Raw genomic sequence first — 24,505 nt, forward strand, 5'->3', positions numbered from 1 at the left:
AAGGTCCATTAGGTGTGCTCATGGAGTACCTCTTCTACTGGTTCTTGGTTAACTTTTCTGCAGAGAAATCTAGTTTGTGTGCTAAAACGTCTCTGAGAACATGGTTTAAGTGGTGTGTCCTAGGAGATGCCCTTTGGAAGTGCACTGGTCCAAACTGAAATGTTGATGTGGATGTACGCTGTGTCTAAGGTACTCGCTGATTTATTCTGTTGTTTTCCCAGGATCCTAGATGCTGCTACCAGCTTAGTTTAGTGTTTTTTTTTCCAGAAAAAACAAGAAAACGATGGGAGGAGATGAGCCTTGTGGACTTGCGATGGTGGGCGCTTCCATTGCTTAGCCTTTTCTTTACTCGATCCTGAACAGAGCTGGGGGAGCTGCTTTCCCTAGGTCATGGGACCAGACTCCAGCTGGAAGAAGAGGCGAGAGGCTGAGGAAATTAAGGTGGTGACAGAAGAGTCTTCTAAACACCGGGAGCTTGGAGGGCTGTGGGTGATGCATGGATCAGAAAGACTCTTTTGGGAGCTCAGGTGTAGGACGTAGCTCTGTTCTAGCAAAGCCAGCTCAGGATACAGAGGCTTCGGGATGGATTGCCATGAACTTCGAGGAGCGCAGGTTTGGTGCAGGTGACTGGGCAGATCTTGACTCACTTTTCCAGCTCCTAAAAGGGAAAATTGGTGTCTCATTTAGGCTTAGTACTGGAGAAGACATGCGTGTTGTTTCAGGTACCCTGGGAACCTAAGTGTCATCAAAGTGCATCTTGGATTTAAGAGTTACTTCCCAAGTTGTGCTTGTTTGAATCTTCTTACCTCTTCAGTTTATTTTGTGCTGTTGGCAGGAACATTGTATATTCCCTCTTGCGTCCTAATTGTTTGCAGGAACGTAACGGTGTCATTTTCATGAGTTAATTATGGCAGAAGTTTGTATGCTGTCTTTGTGTGGTGGGGAGAGCTACAGCAGCACAGCACCGGCCTGCTGCTGGTGGCAGGGACCCTCTGGTGGCCCAGTAGCTCATTCACTCACTTCCCACCCTCTTCCAGCTAGGAGGAGAATTGAGATCCTTGTGATCTATGCTGTTTCCCCTAAATTTGCAAATCCAGAGTTTAGTCAGGAGTTCTGACTCCCCTGAGTGCTTTTGTAAGCCCTGTTGGTGCGGTGGTAGGATACCCATCTCTACTTTTGGGTCAGGTGTGGCCTTACTGAAGGAGAAAGTGTGCTTCTGACTCAGCCATCTTCCTGTGAAAGCATGTCAGCTCCTTCAAGAGACGGCTGCAGCTTTCTCATGGCATGGCTCTAGACTGCGGACTTTCCAGCTGGACTGCTCTGAGGATGATGACATGGAATCAAGTCATGTGTGCTGTTCATGGTGTCTCTTCTAGGTAAGTTGGACTGAGATGCATGGAGAGTATAGAAAGATCCCAGCTTTATCTACATCTGTGAATGCCCTATGCAAAGCCCATGTGAAATGCAAGGAAAGCGGGACCAGTTCAGGGTCAGCAAGTGGAAGAGCTGTAGCCTGGGATCAGGTCAGATGCTGCTTTTGGCTCTTTCCTGAAGGTATCCTTATGAAACGGGGCAAAATGTTTCTGTCCCCAGTCATGGACCTGCCTCTGTGAAGCTCACGGGAAAGTAAAAGAGAAGGGAAAATGTCTTTACTATAGAGGGAGAGGGAGTACACTTAGATTGGGAATAGAAAGGTCAAAATAGGTGTCTGACAGTGTGGCAGCCCTGCTGTCAAAACTGCAGGAAATCAGTGGGGTCTGGTTGTGGGTTATCCCCTAACTCCACAGGGATTATGCTTTAACTCTATTTGACACGCTAATCTTTCCAGCCAAGCTGTAGGGGAAGTGCAGCAAGATGCTAATTACACACTTATGTCTGATGATTTATTACAACTCTGTTACCTAGGAAAATCCAAAATGTCTTTTAGGGGGGAGGAAGGGGAATAAAAAAGCCACCTTATCATGAGTGGTCTGTGTTTGACTCTAATGCTTTTCATGATAGTGCTAAGTGTTTGAGTGCATCAGCGAGTTTGTCCACATGCTGTTTTTATGCAAGTGTTACGGTCTGACAACTATGAATCACCCGCTCAGCTCTTGATTTGCGTCAATCAAACCACATTTAAGAGAGGCTTTGTTCACAGTTTGGAACAGAAGACCAAGGCAAGTGTGTGAGTGACTGCTTCGAGCAGATCCTCTTGAAACTGGGTTCAATAGTCCAGGCTCAAACTCTGGGAAGAGAGCCTGTGGTTTAAGTAGGAGAGGAGAAGTTGATGTTCTTTTCCTTCTGGTCCCCTAGACCCCTCCTTCTGCTATGCTGGGTTATCGCTTAACTCTTTGAATCTAGAGGTCTGGGCTTGTATTGGAGACACCTATATATACCCCCCTCCCTGGGCAGGGACACCTTCCACCAGACCAGGTTGCTCAAAGCCCCGTCCAACCTGGCCTTGAACCCCTCCAGGGATGGGGCAGCCACAGCTTCTCTGGGCAACCTGGGCCAGGGTCTCACCACCCTCACAGTAATACATATGTAGGTTTCATTGTGTAAGCGTGGGGTTTATTTCCAAGGTTGCTGTGATGAGTGTTTTTATGTAAAGGGACACAGGTTTGGCTTTACACTTAATTATTTTTTTCTAATAAGAACTTCAATCAAATTAAATTAATTACAGAATCATCTTTCCATGTCTCTAAACATGGGGGTCCTGTCTTGCAGAATTATTTGTACTTTTACACAGTAAGTCTGTGGTTTTTGACCTAGAAACTGTGACTGCAGCAGGATCGGGAGCCAGGCACTGTCAGTGCCGAAATGGAGCTCCCACCTCGAAGAGGATTGCAAGCCCAGAAATAAATGCCTTTTGGCAAACTCAGCCTTGCAGTGGGACACGACTTCGTGCTGCTGATGAGCAGAAAGTCTTTTGGAGAGGCGTTACAAAAACAGCTTCAACTCCCAAACCCACAACAGTCTTATCTGCCCTTCACTTCAAATCGCTGGTACCTAGCGAGAGATCTTTAAATTAGTTACAGAGCTGGTACTGGAAATGTGCTGAAGGTTTTATTTATTCCCTTTTGAAGCCCTCTTGGTGAAGGTTTGCCTAGCAGGTAGGTACACTGTAGGGTTCACGCTATCTTTTTGTACGCAAGGTCCACTGTAAATCCTTTTATCCCACCTCCTTTCACTTGTAGGCGAGAGTGACCATTTTCCTTCCTTTCAGCTCCCCTCCCAGCCTTCAGGATCCATATCTGAGGTCCTCCCTAGCTCTGATGTTCCTCTGCGAGTATGTTCTTCTCTCCCTTGTCCTAAACCCACCCTTGACCTAGTTCAGTCTCAAACCACTTCCCTGCCTCTTCCTTTCTCTGTGCTTTCAGCTCATTGAAGTCTCTTCTCCTCCTTCCCGTCCCCCTCTGGCACCAGTCTTTGTGCTCATCAAAACGTTGATCTCATGGGTTGTAGGCTTGCCAGCATAATAAGGCCACTGCTCTTCCAAACACTTCCCCCCCCCCCCTTACAAACACAGAAACGATTCTTTTTTTCTTCGTTGGACTTGCTCTCACTATTTTTCAGGCTGCGAATTAGAGGATTAATTCCTGCTTTCCTACTGACAGTCATGGAAACGAGCTAGTTTCCATGTGTCAGGATGCTGATCCTTATCTCATTCAGTTCCCAAAGAAGGTAATAAAATAACTATAAGAATAAATTGCTGTAGCAGATGCAGCACATGGGCATATGGCAGTCTATTAATTACTTGTGTTCTACCCAACTTTTAAAGTAAATCAATAAATGTTGATAAAACACTAGAGAGCATGCAGGGGAGGGACGGTTCTCTACCCATATTTTCCTTCTCTGGACTCTCTGATTGTCAATTTTGGCTGGTTTTAGCTGTCTGGTTTTTGGACAACCTTAGTGTTTCCCTGTGGAAACGAACACCAACAAGCCCGCTTGCTGCTTTCTCCAGACTTGGGGATGTCATTGCTGGCTGGTTTTAACCCTCGGAGGCAGAGCAGCAAGGAGGTAGCTGTTTTATCAGTCCGTTACATCATGTATTTGCAGTATGGTCCTCCCCGTGCTCTTCGGTATTGTTTTACTGGTCAACTGGATGGACTCTTGTCCATGTTAAGTGTGGTGGCAGCTAGGTGGCTATTGCTTATGGATTTTATGACTGACACCTGTTTTTCTTTGTATGCTATTAATAAAACAGAATTGGCTTGGTTTGAAGAGTCTGGTTGTACTGTTTTGTCTGTTGGTCCTCCTGGTCTAGTGATGGCAGAGCTATGATGTGGACAATGTTGGTGCTTACCATGGTGCTCCTGTCTAGGCACTTGTCTCTTCTGCAGTGTTTCTGCTGCTCAAACACCTTTTATATAGGAAAGGTGGATGTAAAATAGATACAATTAAAAATAATAATAAAAAAACCTGTTTTTTTTCTTGAAAGTGGGGGAAATAGAATAGAACCCCAAGAATGTAGCCCAAAATCAGAGAGTAGCTGCTGATATGCCTAGGCTGATGCTGCTGTTAGAATGGCATTTCCCTGCTAAGAAGTTACCGAAGTTGCAAAGATCAATGGTCACCAGCTGCAGTGACTGGGTTGTTTTTAAGCCCCTTTTTGAACTTTGATTTGTGAACAATTGCATTTTGAAATTAGCAAATGGCTGCACTTAAAGGGCAGTGTGTTACAAAAGGCTTTGAAGAAACCGAGACTGTTGTTGGACTTAGAAAAGGGAGGACTTGCAAAACAAAACCAGTGTAGTACTGGGCTGTGTTTTTTGAAAAGCTGCATGTGAGCAGTTTGGTGGTCTCTCTCCAAATCTCTTTTACCCGTGCAAGCTTTGAAATGTTTAAGAATGCAGCTCTTAATCCAGCAGCTGCTTTTTAATGAAGTGTATTTCTGATTTGGCAAACGGTTAGGTGCAGTTGTGCAGCATCCATCTCCTCCCAAGTGTGTTTCAGCATCTCCTTTGCACCATGAACTCAGCCGTTCCAGGAGGAGACGTGTGGCTGGTGGTACCCGCTCAGCTGGAGGAGGGAGCTGGGCTGCAGGTTCTCCACGCCGCATGCAAAATGGGGGCCTTGGTGACATGAGTGGGACTAATTGCACTGATGAGTTTGCCCAGGCTTCGATTCTGCTCCGTTGCCACCGCAGGCTGCAGCAATAACACTTCTGCCTCCAAAACAGATCAGAGATGGCTGTTGGAGCAGGGTCTTGAACAGTGCTGCTAGAGGTCTTCCTGGAGGAGAGCTGCCTAGCACAAGTGTGTCTGCTCAAGGAAAATCTAGGGCAGGGGAAGAGAAAAGGTATTTCATAAAAGATATTGCCCTGTTTGTCCAAAGCACGCAGTCAAAGCGGGACTTGTTCTAGGTTTGCCTTGCTTTTGTGACAGCTTGTGGCCCAGCAGATGGGAGAGGCAGAAAGCTTTGCCGAGGAAGAAATCAGCCTCCCCGAGAAGACCCAAATACAAGGGGAAAGCTACAATCAGTCAAACCATGCTTAAGTTTGGCACCTTCTTTGTGCTTCATCTCCTTTCCTAACTGTATCTCGAGCAGGCTGAAAAAGTAGGATGGGAAATACTTTTTCCATCCTAAACTAAAGGAAAGCTTTTGGTAGTCATTCAGTGGAAATTAAAGTTAAATCTTTCTATTAGCTTGACTTAAGTGGAAATTGTTAAATACTCCAGGATGCTGTCATTCTGTAACCTAAAACTGCAGTTTGAAGTTTTTCAGGATATTTTTACTCTTCTTCACCAGCTTTCCAAGTCCTCAAGTTGCTCGTCAACTTTTTGAAGATCTTCACAATGAAAAAATCTTCATGTTGTCTTTTTATTTTTTTTAATAAACTCTTTATAAGTAATACTTCTGGGCTCAAACCTGTCAATATTAAGCTAACCACAAAATCCATAAGCCAGTACCTCCTGTTTTGTTCTATTTTAGTGAGTGAAGTTTGGTTTTATTAGATAACTATGTATGTTTTAAAAACCTTTTTATGCTTCAGCAGCGTAGCTGCTGAAGTGCTTTCAGAGTGCAGTCGTGGATTATGCAGACAAAACCAGGTAGAAATTGTATGTATGTGTGTATGATGTGAACTTTTAGCTGGGATTTTGACTTTAGTTGAAAGTGTTTTATTTTTGAATGAAGCCTGTAGGAGCTTGGTCCTTTGGAAATCTAAACTTACCCTCAGTTGACTTATCAGTTAGTAGTACCTCAAAATATGGGTCTTATTTCATATCAGTGTGTATTTTGTTTATTTAATCCACTTGCTGGTCTGGTTCACTGTATGTCTGCAGGAACAGTTGCATATACGGTAGCTTTTCAGGTAAAGCATTGCAGGAATGAGATGCAGGAACAAGATGGGGAAGGAAATGGGACCTGCTGAAGCCAGGAGATGTTAGTGGTAGAGCCAGTTGGGCAATCCATGAGCTTTCTGCTCAGAGCTCCATGTGTGCCTTAAGTGTTGGTGTGTGGTACCCTTAGCTGGAGGTGGCTGGCCTATGGAATGGAGGAGGTTACAGCTCAGCTTATCTTGGTGGCTTTGGCCCTGCAGTAGAAAGGGTTTGCGGTGGGGCTGCTCTCATTCTGACTTGAAAGGAATTACTTTGATATTAGTTAATGACAGTAAAATCTTGCCCCGAATCTTACTAGGTGTTTGAGTTTTTCCTCTTAGGCTTAAGTACCGTCAAACCTGAGGGTTAGCATCTTTTCATTCAGTCCCTACCCATATCCACACGCTTCCCTCCCCTTCGTTCTTGTGGCAGTCATCATCTGATGAAACACTTAGTGGCAGAAACAAAAGAAACTTGTTCTCCCCCATACCACTCATTGCTCTAAAAGCCCAGGTGTTTAAAAATCAGCCTGCTGTGTTTTCCTTATTTTTGTTGTTTTATTTTTCAAAGCAGGTCTTTCTCTCCATGGCAAACGTGAATGCATGGCTGTGAATTTGTCAGTTGTGTATATTCTGGTTTTCTTTGGATTAGCCTTAAGTAGTTGCGTCTTGCGTTACACACATGCGTGTATATATCGTGGCAGCACCGTTTCATGCATATGCATGTGTATATTTACGCCATGGCACAGTCTCATGTAGCAAGTGTGCGTTATCCTGCGCGGAGGAGCTGCTGCTGGGTGCTGCCTGGTGGTACGTATGTAAAATACATACACATAAATTACATACATACATGCGGTACATATGTAAAAGCTTGGCTGTATAATACCAGCACCAGATTAATGCAATGGACAGATTTGAGGACAGATAATAATTTTACATGCATAATAAAAGCCACTATGTTGCAATGGATGGCTTGCATTTCTAATGGTGTCCACAGGATTACAAATAGCTTTGCTTTTATGTGGCTTTATTAATCATTTGATGTGTGTTTAAGGAACCTGCCATAAGGTGCTGCTGGTGTAGCCAGAGCAGATTGAGTGCCCTTCCCCGCGACAAGGTCCAGCTGAGCTCCCCACCTCTGAGAGCTGCCAAAGCTACACCTGAAGAACCCTCTCTTTCTGCTTCTCCTCTGGCAGACCAAAATCCAAACTGACTTGCAATATTTACCCCGTATGCTGTATATTTGTGTGTCAATGTGCCCTGTAGAGGGAGAAGTGAGTGGAGTGAGGCTTGTGAGCTTTCAGGGGGGAGTCTTGTCCTGAAGACCCCCATCATGTGCCTTCCTCATGGCATTCTATTGCTTTGCTCCTCCCTGCTTACCTCAGGTGAAATGCAGGGCTGTTGCTCGCAGCACCCTTGGGCATGGAGGTGCCCGTGTGGTCACAGCCACTGTCAACAGTTACGGAAAAGGAAACCGCAAGTTTTTTCTGTCTTTGATCTTGAGTGTCTGCTAAAGAATTTCAGTTGCAGCAGTTCACCCCTCCACCTTGGTAAAGCTGCCCGTGGCTCCAGGATGCAGCTGCAGACACAGACTCTGAATGGATGGCACTGAGGCAGGAGTTAGCCCTGTGATGTTAGAGTCATAGAATGGTTTAGGTTGGAAGGGACCTTAAAGATCATCTAGTTCTGAGCCCCTGCCACAGGCAGGGACACCTCCCACCAGACTTGGTTGCTCAAACCAGTTGCTCTTACCCGTGAATGGTTATGACTTGTCTCAGTGAAAATGTAGCAAACCAAGGAGAGACCGAACTGGTGGGCCCTGTCAGAGGAGAGCAACCGCCATGTCGTCTGCTAGCAATGCTTGCTCGTGGTCTCTACTGCGTTATACTGGCTCTTCTGTTGGTTTTGCTTCTGCCTGTGACTGAGATGCAAAAGCTATTCCTTCTCAACTTGCTGGCAATTGGGAATGTATTCAGACATCTGTCTTCTTCCAAACGTCACTGCAGGTCCTGACTTGGTGTCTGACAGCATGTGTGTCTCAGGGCTTGATACGGGCTTCAGGTCAAAGATTTGTGTTGTCGTTTACTCCTTTGGGTGAAATCTGAGTCTCTGTGATTTAAACTTTCTCTGCTTTGTGGTTCCTTGTGTTTCCAACAGGTAGCACTGAAATTAAACAAACCCCAAAAAACCACCCCAAAACCCCCTTGTCTTTTAGAGATCACTCAAAGCATCTGGGTGAGTCATTCAAGTGGCTGGAACTATTCAGTCACCTATTTAATTCTTAAATATCAAATAAGACACAGAACTGTTTACTTGCTATTTGCTGACTGTTTTTCAAGGTATTTAGCAAAAAGTGGCTACACATGTGGCATTCCTGATACTCCAAAACTAATGGTTTTGTCCTTAGCCCCTTGGGAACGGGTGTTTTCCCAGGATGTTATGAACAAACATGAATTATGATTTAAAATTTACATTACAACACAAGCTGTGCAGATTGTCTGCAGAAAAACTTACCTTTACCTTCTGCATATCTTGGCAGCTTTGTATTAAGCTGTTTTCTGTGTGATCTCAAGGCCCGCATCTAAGAGTCAACAACTCCATTCCAGGCCATATGCATTGCAACATGAGATAAGTCTTCAACCAGAGGCAAGGTGAGATGGTATTTTTTTTTGGGTAATATTTAACTCTTCCAAATACTTGTTCTATGGGTTTAACTCTAAGGTGATGCAGACCAAGTAGTTTTTTCTTCTCTAGACGTACCAGAATGGCTTTCCTGTGCTTGTGGAGAACATCTTGTGTTTTTCTTGGCCCTGTCTGTGAGACTGAGCGCAGGTCACTTAGCTGTGCTACCCCGCAGGGCTGAGGTGTCACCTGCCTGGCGGTGACACGTGGCCTGCTGCTGTGGGACAGCCTGCTTGGGGCCTTTTGGTTAGGGGTTCATGAGTAGCTACACACACCAACTTCTTCCCACAACATGTCTTTGGAGCTCCAGTTAGCCAGAGATGGGCTAACATGGGCTTCGTGGTGGTAATTACAATTAAAGAATGAGTGAAATAACTTTGCAGCCTGTTGATAATTTGTTCTCCTCTTGGTGTACTACAATTTTTAATTTCTCGGGGTGAAAAAAAATCAACCATCCTTTAAATACTTACAAGTGTTTCTCCTGCTTCCTTGGGTGTTTTTTCAGGACGTTGCATTCAGGTTGTGAGAACTGTGTGCACAGCATGTCTCGAGCTGCCAGAAAAACACCCAAACTGCTTTTAATGCTTGGGTTTGGAACGGACTTTAGTATGAACTGGTCCCTGGGTCATCACCCCTCTGGGTGTTGCAAAGCTCTGCTGGTGGCTCTCACTTCTCTAGCTACTTTGCTCAAAAGCTTATGGATATTTTAAACTCTCCCTTTCACAGGTGGAGCTTTCAAAGAAATGCTAAAAGAGAGCTGGCGTTTAGCCCCAAGCTGGACTGTCAAGGTGATTTTTTTCCAGCTGTCTTCTGTTTTCCTGCTGCTTTGCACCTTTGCTAAAGTCCTGTGCCGCCCATCTCCCTTCTCAGAGTAGTTGCCCCTGTCCTGTGAGCTGCCTTCTCTGCAGTCAGCTATCAATTTCTTATTGCTCTCTTTACCTTTTGCTGGATTTTCATGGCGGACACTCATCAATGGCGTTTATTGATGGAGGACAAGATGGACAGACTGTGCATGGTCATGGTAGTTCAGGAAAAAAATTGCTAAAAACAGAAGCAAGTGCTTCTGATCTGTAACAGTGTTGTACATGCACGTTTGTGTCTTTCTGGCCTGTGCAGTGTACAGTGCTGGAAATATCAGTAGGTAATTAAATATAAAATATTTTAAATCTCACCCATTCGTTATACCTTGCAGAGGAATTTGTTTGGAGGGAGAATTATTTTGAGACGGAGCATTTTGTAGGAGGCCAATGATTTGCAGGGTGGTAGCAAGCTACAAAGTGAGGTGGAAGGTCTAGGATAGGGAATCTGTGGAGAAGATGCTGCCATTCCTTGAACTTAGCCTGTCTCTTCCTCTTTTTGCTTTTTATTTTCAATGATCAACATGTTAAAAAATGAAATGCATAAAAAGCATTAACTTGCAATTAGTGAGATGACTGACCAAGAGGGTTTTTTCCCCCCCTGAAAACTCCTTCATGCTCTAACTTAATATTGGTGCCGATGGTGTTTTCTCTTCGGTGTTCTTGGTAGCGCTTTTGGATGTGGGTGCTTTATAGCACTGAAGAGCATTTAGGACTGAGGAGGCCTGATTTTGGTGATGATTTGAATAGTCCAACCCAAAGATATTGTGTGCCTAAGAAGGATCCCCATTATCCAGGAGCTGATCATCCTTATCCAAGAGCCCCGTTCTGCACTCCTGTGCAGCCGGACAGATATGGTCACACAGGGTGGGAGCGCTGCTAAATCCAGTGGTTTTGGGTGTGAGCATCAATTGCAAATGGTTGGCGCTTTGTGAAAAGCATGTGTGCCTTTCTCTTGGGGCTGGTGGTGGAGAGAAGGGTCTGCTCCAGGCTGGGGGTTCCCACAGCCAAGGAGCGCACTAACTCCCTCTGGTACTGAGGCAGCTGGGTAGAAGGGATCTATATAAATTAATTTCGGCATCTGCAGCATGAGGTAAAAGGAGAAGCATGAGGCTGGATACATGGTGGGATGCTTTTAGAAGTAAGTGCCTGGCTTTTCTTCATTTGGAAATACAGTTGCTGATCTGCATTATTTTTTTCTTTTTTTCTGCTGCATTCTTCATTTGGAACATTGTTTGTGCTACCCTTGAATATTAACTGAACAAACATCTTCACTTCATGTGGGCAGCCATGAGAGTCTGTTTTCCATCTTTCGGAAGATTCCAGCTAGTTAGGTTGCTTTTGTCATTCAATTTTCTCTTGTTTACCAGAGCATTAGGAAGCTGGAATATAAGCAGTGTGTGTTTTGCCCTAGGAAACATCAGTAGTCCAGTCACCATTCCAGAAATTCCTCTTGGTTCATTTTTCTCTGTAACAGAGCTCTCAAAGATTCTGAACGCTGTAAATGTAAATCTGAAAAGGTCAAGCCTCATGTATGCCAGAGACAGGAGTACAGGATAACAAGGATGCAGGGGCACAAATGAATTCTAAACTGTGGATTAAGAACAATATGTTCAGAGAAAACCGTCACAGTACATGCCTTGGGTATTGAGGGGGAGTTTGAGGTAAAGTGGTGAGGATTTCTCTTGCATTACTTACGACGTCAGGCAATGGTAGGACTAGAGGGAATGGATTAAAACTAGAGATGGGTTGATTCAGACTGGACGTTAGGAAGAAGTTCTTCACCATGAGGGTGGTGAGACACTGGAACAGGTTGCCCAGAGAGGTGGTGGAGGCCCCATCCCTGGAAGTTTTTAAGGCCAGGCTGGATGGGGCTCTGAGCAACCTGATCTAGTGGGAGGTGTCCCTGCCCAGGGCAGGGGGGTTGGAATTAGATGATCTTTAAGGACCCTTCCAACCCTAACAATTCTATGATTCTATGACTTCTTAACACATAGGGGAGAAGGTTCAAAACACAAGATTTATGGCTAGAAAAAAGGGGAGGAGTTGGATTAAACTGGAATGGTTCTTTGCGTCCGCTCGCTTTGTCTGCAGGATCCCAGTGGCAGAGCAGCGCCTGGGGAAGCAGCAAATAAAGAGGTTTTCACGTTGGCCAAAATTGCATTGAGTGTGGGTTGATGGAGAGCTTGCAGCTGAGATGTGCTGCCGTTCTGCGGGTCTGTTCATGTGTGAGCTTGCTGGTTTTGTGCTGAAAGCCTGTCCAAGCGTTTCAGTTTGGCTGAAGTCCTTCTTGTGCAGCACTTCAATAATGGTGGGATCGGCTTTGGCTTGATGCATTTCCAATTCAAGAAGTGAAAAAAAAATACACAGTGCAGGGGGAAATCTCCTCTAGAGTAACAGAATAGGGAAATGTCAAGTGTTTTCAGCTGCTCCTTTGCACATGGTGTGCAAAGGATGAAAGATTCCTGCTAGCTGGGGCATTTGGCGTATTGAAATGTGGGCCAGAATTGATTTTTCAGGGAGGGCATCGATGTGCACTGTGGGTTTGACAGGGCTGTCACTGCAGCGCTGCCTCTGGATGCTCTTGCACCAGCAAAAGGCAGCACAGACATGTCTGGGAGATTAACAGGGCTGGTCTCTCCATCTCTGGCTGGAGGAAATGGAAACAAAAATAGCTGTAAGTGTGAAACACTGAAAGATGCAGCCAAAGCTGATGGAGGCGTTTGTCATTTAGCAAAGTATCAAATCACAGGGTTGTTTGGTTTTTTTTTAAATAACATACAGGTAGCATAATATATTCAGGATAATAATGTGAACTAGTTCTAGGAAACGAGGAACTGAGAATATGAACATTTTGCTGGTGTCAAATGCCTCGGGGCATGGGAAAAGCCAGCAGACTCCTCTTACCCTGCTGGCACCAGCGCTGCTTGGCCCCTGAAGCTTCATCATCCTGAGATCCCACCTTCATGTCTTGAAGTGACTTGGCAACAGGAGAAAATCTCATAGTTATGTTATTTAAATTATTTAAATCATTTCAGGGAATGACCTAAACTAGAAATGAAGGGTGAAGGGTGCTGGGAAATGCTGTGCAGCACTGCGTGCTGTAGCTACTGGCAGGTGGCTGGTGTCTCTCTGGACCCAGGACAGAGCAGTGGGCTGTGTGTGGTGGTTCCTGTGCTGGGCAGAGGGATGGATGTGTTCCCGGAACGTGATGGGAGAGCAACGCCCTGTGCCCCTGCCGCAGCTTCATTTCATATGTGGGCTGTTGTGGGGCTGTTCATCTGTGCTTGGTGCTCGCTTTGGGCTTTTCTTCTGCCATGCACAAAGTTAAGGTCCCTGTTTCAGTGCAGGGAGAGGCAGTTCCTGTGGGTCACCAGTATGCAGGGAAGGCAGTTTTGTGGTGGGAAATCAGGAACCCACCATCTAAGGAAACTGCCAGTTCACAGTCACTCTTTCCCACCCTAAAAGAGGGGAGGATAAAGCTTAGCAAAGGGTATTTCCAGCTGAAACATCTCCAAATAAATTCATGATCTCTTTATACCATTTTTAACTTTTCTCTCTGTTTTTTGGTATATGGTGCATTTACTGAAAATGCTCTTTACTTGCTGTTCAAGTAAACTGATGGAATATATTACTGTATTAGGACAATAATTGTGTCTATATGTGCATATAATCAAACATATGCATGCATTTATATAAATGTGTTAATTGCTGTGATAACTTTGTCTTCTATGTAATAAGCCTTCTATTTTATGATCTTCAGCATACATAATATGGATTTGGAAACACATTATGAAGGAAAAAGCATTACTTTTATTTAAAGAGAGAGAGAGTTCAAGGCCCGTTATGCATTAAACAAAAATATTCTTTAAAGATGTTAGCTCATAACTGCAGGCAGCATATGTCTCCTCTCCAGAGAGTCCTACTTGTGAAAGCAGCATTGCTTGTGAGGGAGCAAATCACTGACTTGAGAAAGACTGGGTTGGTTTTTTTGTGTGTGTGTTTTTTTTTTTTTTTTTTTTTTTTGTCCAATCTGCCCTACTTCAGAGCCTTTTCATCTTCATGGCTATTTACCAGAGCCAGAAGCATAACCCAGAGACTCCTATCTATGTTTTCTGCTGAAAAAGTCTCGCCAGCAGCATGGGAGAGGAGCGAGTGCTCAGACTTGGTGTGGACACTTGGGTGCACCAGCGTGGTCTTTCTGGATGCTTTTTCTAGCAGCTCCCAATTAATAACTTGCTGATTTCAAGCTGCCATCTTACTACATGCTTCCCGCCTGCCCTGAGAAGTCTTGAATCTGTTTTGTGGCTTTCCTAAATGTACGTGTAAAATCGCTCTCGGACCGTTTTAGTGTCCGTAGGGTTTTGGTGCAGCTTCCAAGCAGCTCAGGGCGGTGGGGTGGCCCCTTCCATGAAGTGCAGCATCCAGGTGGCAGCAAAGGTGTGGGACTCCTGCAGCCTTGGGAATAGGTTATTTCATGGCTATGTCTACCTGGCTCTTCAGAAATTTGTTTCATAGTAGTATGAGATTTTTGATTTTTGCCACTCCCTCATTTTTGATGATAACTTTTTTCAATGTCTTTCCTTTTCCATGGGACGGAGGAACCCCTTGGCCAGGAGAAGCTCTAATGGACTTCTAATGGCTTTCTGGGAGGTGCCACTTGGCTTTTGGTTGGGGCAGACAGAAAGCTGTAGGAGGCTTTACGATGAGAAATGGGAGAGAAATAACTTCAGGTTAAAAAAAAAAAAGGCAAACCGAACACCCAACAACAAAATAAACAACAAATGAAAACCTGAAATATTTTTATTTTCTTTTTTCTTTCTGATTACTTCTGAGTAAATGGTGCCTTAAGGAGTATCTTAAGCAGTAAAAACAAGTACCTTAATTTACACTTTTCTACTTGCAGTAATCAAACAAAAACAATATAACAAAGCAGAAATGACTTAAAAAAAAAAAAGCCTTGACTTTTTTTTTTTTACTTCAGATATTTTTTGATTACTAAGAACGATGACACTTCTTGGCATTGCTGTTTTTACAAGTTGGCTTATTGCATTGCTTGCAACTCTCATTCTTTGTTTTATTTAGCTGCGGTTTTTAATTTCCTGCTTGTGGCTGGGTATGTGTTTGTCAAATGCTGTATAGCGGGGATCGTGTGGCTTGCCTTTCCGCTTGCAGTTACGGAGTTACGGCGGCGTTTGCCTCTCGGAGGGTTCAGAGTGGAAGCTGACAGCGCATGGCTGTGTCCAGCAGGACCTGCAGCAGCTCCTGCCAACCCCTGTGCAACTCAAAGCCTGATGTTTTCTGTGGTCATAAATCAGTGTTTAGTTTTGCTTGGGCTTGGGAGTGACCTTTCAAATCAAAAACGTGTTCTTGACAATCCCTTCTCCTCGTTGGGTTAATTCGTTTTTGATACTAATGTATTAATTTAATTTTTGGAATTGGATTGTTGTTTTTATTTTCGGAGGGAAGGAGAAGAGGGTTGTGAAGACCCTTAGGGCAACCAAAGGCATCTGGTGGCACACGAGCTGTTGGGATGCTGCAGCTGTGGTATCCTAGGCTTCCGTGAGCTGGGAATGGGGACTTCAGTGTTGGTCCAACAGTTTTTGGTTGCATGATGTTTAAGTGGCTCACAGGATGTTACTTGCAGTTCAGCTGCATCGTTTCCCTGCTCATGAAGGTAAAACTGGGCAACTGCGCTGGAGCAAGGCCAGTAGTGCCGTTGGTTGGGAGAAGAATCACACGTTAAAGTGTACAGTAAACCTTCCTCCAGCTGTAATATTTGGAGACCTCTACAGATTATTTCTTTGGAACATTATTTTTTTTTCTTTTGCAACACCCAAAAAGTATTTCGTCATGCAGTCAGCTGATTCTGCTGTCAGAGAAATCCTCACGGATTTCAGACCTCATCTGGATGTTAAAACTCCGGAGATTTCCTATTATGCATTAATGCCGTCTCCGGACAGACCTTGCGCACTCCGCATATTTGGGCAAGTGCAATCTGTGGGGTGCTTTGGTGCTTTTTAGTCTCCTGTGTGACTGCATGTTGCAGGTAAAAGGAATGTTGCTCAAAAGGAATGGGCAAGTAATACTCATTAATGTGCTTTTTTGTTTCTTTTGTCCTATTGGTCAAGGAAACTTTGGCACAGAAAGTGAATTTATTTTGCTGGTACGTTTTGCTGTTAGCATGCCTTTTTGTTGTTTGAAGCTGCTCAGCACCATCAGTTAAGTGAGTCTAAGTATCTTGCACGCTGTTGGAGATGAGTCTGCCCTGGTTCACGTAAGGAGTGGACACTTTTGTGTAATTTTATTGAGGCAGCGAGGCACAGCAGGTGAGCATTTTGGCTGCAAGCAGCCACTGAGCAACATTAACCTTAAAGTAGAAGGGAGGGAGGATGGTAGACAATATTTTATTTTTTTTTGTCCCCCCCCGCCCCAGTACTAAGCACCAGATGTTATTTTGTATGTATGTATGCAAAGCCCAGTGTTTTGGGTTGAGCTCATGGTGAAATGCACTTGTTCACTTGTTTCTCCTTGGCTTGGGAAACGGGAGTTGCTCCTCAACAGACAACGGGTTAGAAGTTTCTGCTTCAAAATGTTCTATTTTCATGTTACTGTGTTTAACTCAATTTTAAATGCTTTTACTCAAAAAAAAAAAAAATCTGTATTACTAATGTTATCTAATATTACTACATTAATAGCCATGGAAAAATAATCAGTTTTGGTAAAGCGATAAGAAAAAAACATTATGTATTACATGAGCATTTCAGTTTGTGTTGGCCCCCTATTTGCAATAGAACAGGGGAAAAAAAAAATTTTTGCGTGTGAGGAAGAAGTTGTCAATTGAACCTTTCTCGCAGCATTGGTGAGGTTTTCCTCTGCCAGAGCTTTCTGTTGCTTTCCATCATCAGGGTGAGTCACAGCAGGCACCGAGTTTAGGTGTTGGAAGTGTCCTCTGGGTGAGTCACAGCCTCTCTCCTCCGGGTGAAGGCTGAAGCTGGTTTCTGTGAGCAGTTTCACTTTCATGAGAATAATACTTTTACTTTGATTGACAATAGGGACTACTGACAAAGTGGGAAACAGCCTAGGTTTCTCCTAGACAAGACAAGATAATCCAGGGGAGTCTCAGGTTTGTGAGGAATGCAACAGCTTGGAGACGGAGGGTAAGGATCTTGTGCCGTTAAATACACACAGTTTATCCCAGTGAAATCTGGCATCCCAGTGTACTGAAACGCCTGATCTGAGCAGAGATCTGCAAATCTGAGACTTTCGTTGCGAGGAACGTGGAGAGCAGAAGGAATTGCTGCAGCAGAAGACCTGAGTTTGGCAGTAAGGCAGAGCTGGAAGCATGCAGGGTTAAGCCCGTGTAACTGTGTAGATGAAAATCAGAGGTGCCTGTAGTATAACGTAGAGGAACACATGGCTGCATGCAGCTTGTAGCATCCTAAAAAAATCTCTTTATGCTTCTGAAGTCTTGTGCCTTTTCAGCTGGCTATCAGTGTAGCTCTTCTTTTCTTCCCGTCAAGATTTCTTTCTTTGAGTAATTCCTAGCAGCTTCTCCGATGTCCAGCTATGCAGCCAGCAGTTAAAATAGTGCATCCTGTTATGAGAAGAAAATCTGGAAGCAAGCTGGAGAGCCTTGTTGGAGAAAGCCTCCCTTTTGAGGTGGTTATCAAGCTGGGGAAGCAACCTGGGCTTGCGGAATGAACCATCTTCAACAAGATGGTCAGGTCCTCAGGAGCTTTCTTGGCCTTCAGTGATTGTGAGGTGGTACAGATTGCTCTTTTCCTGTTGGCAAGTAAGGTTTTCAGAGAGCACCTGAGTGATGACTCTTGTGTTTCTTACCTGCTGGAGGACCTTGCTCTGAGTTAATGGCTGGAAATGACTGCCAGATGCATGTGCTGGTGATTAATGCAACAACAGTAAACATTAAATACTTTATTGGAACAGAAGTGTGTTGAAATCTGCCTAAAATCAAAACCATACCACCATGATCCTGGAGAGATCTGCTGCAGCTCTGGTTTGAGCTGTGGAGAGCCAGTTGGGAAGAGCTCCTTTATGAACTCCATTGATGGACTGCTACAAAAACTCAATCACGAGCAGTTGGAAGAGTATGTTAATGCCTTGGGGGTTTCTGCCCTTCTGACAAGAAGCAAAAGGCCAGTTTCGGCTGTTGATGTTCTCATGATAGCGTAGGAAGTCCTTTGCCATCCTCCTCTTGTGAGTGCGGACAGATACACCCTTACCTGTCTAACTGGCTTTCGTGGCCTCCATCTAGTGCTCTCTCTACAAGGTGTGCGTCATCTTCACGGCTCTAACAGAGAGACAGTAATTTCCACAGAAATACTTCATTTGAGTATTGTAAAGCAAGAGAGACTCTTCTGGTGAATGACTCCACAGTCTTACCTTTAGTTAAAAATAAGCTTTCTTCTTTGGCGCTTTTGGGGGGGTTTGTCTGTTTTGAGAGTGAAGAGCCAGCTTTGAAGTTTGGAGTACGGTCACACTGGACACCGCTGTTTTGAATTGCATGTGTTGTTTTAATGGCAGTTTATTTGATTCAGAATTTAAGTGACGATTTTGATTTTTTTTTTTTTGGGCACTGTCTCTGGCTGGTTTGTCCTGAGCGCCCTGAATTAGTGCGTTGGAAAAGGATTTTGACCTCTGGATGTTGATAATTTTTGAGGTCCTGCACAGCAGCAGCACCATGAAGTCAGTAAAACCCTGGAGATCAGTGCTTTTGCCTTTCACGTGGACAGTACCTTCCCGTGCTGATTGTATTGCAGCTCTTCCGCGCTGGAGTATTTCTGGTGGCGACTACCATTGTCTTGATGGTTTGTCATATGACTGCACAGCAATAACTGTCCAAACTTTGTACACCGATCTCTTAAATTTTTATGTGCACCTACTTGAAATACGAGCAGAGCAAGGAAACAAAACTTGTCTTTTTCCCTTTTTGAGAGAGAGGATGGCATTTTAAACACGTGGTTGCTGTCTTCAGTGGGCTTAGGGTGATTCGTAGTTTAGGCTGCCAATAAGCATGGTGGTCTTGTCTCTCTGATCCTTAAAATGTTTGACCAAAAGGATTTTTTCACTGATGAGCAACAGATTTTATGCTGTTACGGTAACAGGCTTGGATGTGGAGAAGATACCACATGCAAGGATGGGTTTCTTCCGAAGGTAGAGCTGCAGAGGCTGTGCGGGTACCCAGGAAAGAAGCGGGTGGCTGGTTGAGTCCATCTGACCGCTGGCTCTTACCCCAGCACAGTGGTACGAGCTGAAACGAGTCCCTGCCTGCTGTAGTTTGAATATATATTTAAATACAAGTTCTTAGCTTGAAATATTTGACCTAATGGATAAAACAGGTAACAGGTAGAAGGAAGCAAGGCATTTCAGACCCAGTTGAGCTAGCCCTGGCACTGGGTAGGTTGGGAGCAGGCTGGTCTCACTCAGGATGGGTTAATTAAATCTCTGCCAGTCTGCTGGATGGATATGAAAATGGAGGGAACTGGGTTTAAACAAATGACACTGTCCTATATAACTCAAGCCCTGGGGCAGAGGGGAGCTGTGGTTGATACATGAGGGATAAAGATATGAAGTACCAGCACCCGTGGAGCTGCTGTTGTTTCCGAGCGTGTTGTCTTCCTGCACATGGAATAAGGTTGGTGTGACAGCAGGGAGGTGAGAAGAGCCGTCTCAGGGGCTCGCTCAAGCTTCTGGAGTTGCAGATCTCTGACAAGCTGTGTGTAAAGCAGACATGCCCAGTCCGGCTTCTCTGACTGTGCTGTTTGTTTTTTGCCTTTGCTTGGAAGCTTTCTCAGAACTCTGAAGGATTTTTTATTTTCACTTGTGTGGTGTTTTCCCCCAGTATTTTAGCTCTTGTTTTGTAGAAGAGAGGCTTGATGGAGCACTCTGAAAGGTTGAAACTCGAAGCCTTGCACTCTGACAGCCACCTGGGACCCAGCAGCTCCATCAAACCCAAGTCCTGCTCTGTTTGCTGATTGCCCTGTTTCCATGTCTCCATATTTATTTTCCTCAATGAAAAATTCTCCCTTTTTTCCTCTGCTCTTTCCAATTCTGCCATCCGCTCAAGAAGCTGCAACTTGTAAGGCGAGAAGGCATCTGGTTAGTAGTGAAACCGTAGATGGTTCCCATTGACAGCAGTGTCCAGGGAGGGGTCTGAGCATCAGTTTCCTTTGCCTTTTTTCTCCCTGCCCTCTGCTTCATCTAGGAATTTTCCCCAGGTTAGCCCGCTTTCTGAAAGTGTTAGTGTAATGGGCTGCTGAGTAATTATCATCACTTCCCTCTTCTGCTGTGGAAAGGATCAGAGCCTTTGGACACAGCCTGCCTTGGAAATAGTTTCGTGGACGAGTCTTATTTAGCGCGTGTGCTGGCAAAATGCAGGGCTGGGGTAAGGAAGGAAACCCATGCCGTTGGATTCACATAACATACAGTTTGTTCCCTTGTTAACGAGGCAAGCCTTTTTCCTGGTTGGCATCTCATTAGCTTGAACATAGTGTCCTGCGAGCATGTGGGCAGGAGCTGGAATCTCGTTCGAAGCTGTAGAAGAGCCAGGCTATCTTTCAGCTGGATTTCTTCCTGACAGTTTATTCAACTGGAGAAAAGGGAAAATTAAGCAGATTATTCAACCTTCTCTCCTGTCTTTAAAATGTGCTTTGTAGGTCTCCTTCTGCTGACAATTGCAGATAATTTCAAGGTTGGTTTTTTCTTCTTTCCTCGCTTCATTTTTTTTAATCACAAATCAGTTTTTAAAAACCTGCTGAAATATTAGCTTTGATTAAAGTGGCGTTATATCTGTGCATTTGTAGCTATTAAACGTGAATTCATGTGCTCTGAATAGCCCGTGATTGTGGAATGGCTGGGTGCCAGCAGCACCTCTCCTGCCGAATGCCAGGGGAGTCCTGTGGAGTCGCCTTTTTTTTTTTTTTTTTTTTTTTTTAGTGCTGAAGTTCACAGGATCTGCCTCGGCAGATTAAACACCTCGCCTTGATGATACTGATCTCCGGTAGAAATATTTATCTGTGATTGCGGAATGCTGGCTTTACCCCATTCGCGTACTGAGAAGGATGGAAAGTTTTACTCACTTTCATCAACAAGGCTACATTAAAACTGAAAAAAAACCCAACCACAACACAACAAAAAAACAAAAAAACCAAAAACAACAAAAAAAACACAAGCAAAAAATCACACCACCATCCAGTTAGCAGGGACGTTTTGCAGAAGGGCTCTTGAAAGAGTCTGTTGGTTGAACATAATATTCCAGAGTTAAGTTTAATGCTTGGACTGTGCTAATTTCTTGAGGAGGACAGTCACCTTCTCAGATGGATGATAGCACCCTGCAGATGGTGGCAGATTGTACCCTCCTCCACTCTTGCCAGGAGCGTGTGCTCGCTGACAGAATAAAAGCAGTAAGGATGAAGCTATCTGTAAGAATTGATGAATCTTCTGCCTTTAAAACTGAAGTGCTTTGTGCCAGGGAAAATATCTATGGATATATTTATAGTAATAAACAGCGTAGTCTCGACTCCTTCATTGTAAGCGGGGAAACTGCTGTTCCACCAAGTCTGTGAAAGTGGAATCTACTTTTAGATGCTTTGAAATGGTAGCCTTATTTTTTTTTTCTCTCTGTGATTTAAAAATATCTGAAGTACAAATTTTAGAAATCTGTACATTAATTGACATGAAGATATTATATACAGACTGTCTAAAGCTGTAGATTGGGGCAATTTTCCTGCTGCCTGATGTTAATATTCATTGACTTTATATCGGATAGAGCTGGGACAACAGGGAAGTGCTCTGCAAAGGTACCAGGTTGGTTCTGTGTGCAGCATCTCATCTGAGGTGGGTTTAACATCATGACATAGCAGGGTCCTGCAGACCCAAGGTCCTGAGTCCCCCAGCCCTCTGGTGAGACAGGGACACAATGACGTGTTTTGTTGTCCATGTGGTGCAAACCGTGAGCTGTCCTGCTGGAACTCAAGGCAGCGCTAGATGGGAAAAGGCCTTGGATGCCCACCACCAAATACAGAATCACAGAATGGTAGGGGTTGGAAGGGACCTCTGGAGATCATCTAGTCCAACCCCCTGCCAGAGCAGGGTCACCCAGAGCAGGTTGCACAGGAATGCGTCCAGGCGGGTTTTGAATGTCTCCAGAGACAGAGACTCCACCACCTCTCTGGGCAGCCTGTGCCAGGGCTCTGCCACCCTCAAAGGAAAGAAGTTCCTCCTCATGTTGAGATGGGACTTCCTATGTTCAGGTTTGTCCTGTCACTGGGCACCTGTCCTTACCCCTTGTCCTGTCACTGGGCACCACTGAAAAGAGCCTGGCCCCATCCTCCTGACACGCACCCTTTAAGTATTTATAAGCATTGATGAGATCCCCCCTCAGTCGTCTTTTTTCCAGACTGAAGAGACCCAAATCCCTCAGCCTTTCATCATAAGAGAGGTGTTTCAGTCCCCTAACCATCTTGGTAGCCCTTTGCTGTCCCCTCTCCAGCAGTTCCCGGTCCTTCTGATATTGGCTGCAGAAGAGGGACTGCGGGAAATGATGGGGTAAGCTTAGCCTAAAATAGAGCTGTGTCTCTGACGCAGTACTGTCCTGGTACGGCATGCTTAACGGGGACTGTGGGGATGAAACAAGATAGCAGGCGTTTCTGCCTGTGACTGGAGAAGTAAAACGGTCAGGCGTTTGGATTGACTGGCGACAGCGTGCGGGAGAAGGGTTGAAGCTGTGGGACGGAGGCTGAACCAGCTCACCGCCGTAACATCAGCACGCGTTGGGGGCCGGCGGGGGTACCGGTGTCCAGCGCACCTCTGTGGTAGGACATGTGGCGGTTGGTGTTGAATGGGAGCGGGTGTCTGTCTTGGTTTTTGTCTTGCCTGAGTGAGACTGAGTAATCTCTCATATTACCAAGGTGCAACACACGATCGGGACGTAGGATACTTGTTTTGCTTCTGCTGCAAGCGCCTGCCCGAGCTTGTGCCTAATTGGACTTTGTGGTTATTTTCTGTGTATCAAATGAGCTGATTTTGAAACAGAAGAAAACAGAATGAAAAACAACATTAAACATGGATTCTTTTGGCTTAAAAAGAAAAATACACATCAAATGTGTACTGTATATGCTATTTCTTTAATGTGATAGTTCTTTCCTTTGTATTTCATTTTTAATTCACTTTAATGCTGCATCTGTCCAGGGGACAGTGGAAAGTCTGGCTGGTAGGGGGTTCTGGCTTTCCTTGCCCACAGGGGTAAGCAAGGCTACTGAAATGCCTGGCTGTTCCTTTTTGCTGTAATTATGCCAGATCATTTTCAGTGAGCTTTTATCTCTTTGATTGAATGGATGGGTTACCACAGACCTTAGATTACTTGCACTTACATGTAAAGGATTATTTTATTACAGCGGATTTCCAGAATGACACATCTTTCAAATTTTGTGCAGATGAAGTCGTCAGAGAACGCAAAAAAGACTGAAGATTGTCATGTTTAGTAGGAGTTGCGTTATCCTCCCACTGCAAAGAATTAAAGAAAATGATGGCAAAGGAAGTAGAACACAATGCCTTTACAGTTTGGCATTTGAAAAGTAGTGTATTGTCGTTCAGATGTTAATCCGCAAACACCTTGAGGGCCACAGCATTTCCTGTTTTAATGCATCTTAGGTATTTGGCTTCTAGGATAACTTCCTGGTAATATATTAAAGGTTGCTTTTTTTTTATATAACTGTTGCTGAGTGTTACTTTTACCTTGATGTTAAACCGAAGTGGGATCTGTTGGATTTATCTTTGCTAGGTTCTGGGTAGGAAAGCGGTACGAAGCTCTTGTAGACGTTGCACCTGAGTATCTTCTGACTTTTGTGAAATACTCGTGTGGATTATAATGCAAAAGAAAGCTTAAAACCCATCGCTTGCGAGGTGCTGAGCGATGCGGCTTGCTGCAGTGGAGCACTGTGCGACCTCCACCTGACATCTGGACCTACGAATGTCTCCGGAGTCGTCAGCCTTGTCAAGGGTATGAGGGAGGTTTCTGATTCCGGATATGTCAGCCACCTCTGTAACTGAGGTGGACATCAGCCTGACCTAGTTTCTACTGCATCAAAAGTAAGAAGTCAGAATTATGGCACACTAAGTATGTACAAGACCGTGCTCATGATGTTCACGTGTTATGTCACTCACTGGCAATGGAAGGTGTTTAACTTGGGCATTGAATGTAGTGGTAATAATAATAATAAAACCTACCCATATAAACAGGTTTGGATTAGCTTTCATCTATATGGATAGTTTCTTCATTTTACTTGCAGGCCAAACATTAGCATATTTAAAACCCAACTCTAATATATATATTTTTTTTTTCATTGTCTCCTCTGCTTCAGTCTCCCATTCTGCCTGTGGAGGTCTGCAGCGTTTTATTTTTACCACCCACCTTTAAAGTATGAGTAAATAGTGCTTAAATGCTACGTTTGTTTTTGTTGAATTCTATAGGCTGTTGCGATGCACTGGGTTTTTATAGCAGTTGCAGTCGATTCCAATTGAAACCGTAATTGGTATTTTGACTTGATAGCTGCTGTAAATCTGAAAGAAGGGAAGAGAAGGATGCTCTCATTTTGTTAGACTCCTTCTCTTTCGGATGCATAGTGCATCTTCCAGCTCT

The 24,505-nt window shown here is 44.4% G+C and overlaps 1 protein-coding gene across 17 annotated transcripts in view; it reads left to right on the forward strand.

Annotated features, from left to right (window-relative positions):
- HDAC4 (histone deacetylase 4) overlaps nt 1-24,505 on the forward strand; it is a 262,543-nt gene that overhangs the window by 63,960 nt on the left and 174,078 nt on the right. The window contains exon 1 of one of the 17 annotated variants that reach the window (XM_074595489.1): nt 22,500-22,679. The exons of 15 other annotated variants lie outside the window; for them this stretch is intronic. The gene's annotated coding sequence lies outside the window, so the exon portion shown is untranslated. Of the gene's footprint in view, nt 1-22,499; nt 22,680-24,505 lie in introns of those variants that run through there. One more of the 17 variants, XM_074595488.1, reaches the window with a different exon arrangement.

Source organism: Larus michahellis, chromosome 7 (assembly GCF_964199755.1).
Source record: "Larus michahellis chromosome 7, bLarMic1.1, whole genome shotgun sequence".
In the NCBI taxonomy this organism is placed as follows: Eukaryota; Metazoa; Chordata; class Aves; order Charadriiformes; family Laridae; genus Larus; species Larus michahellis.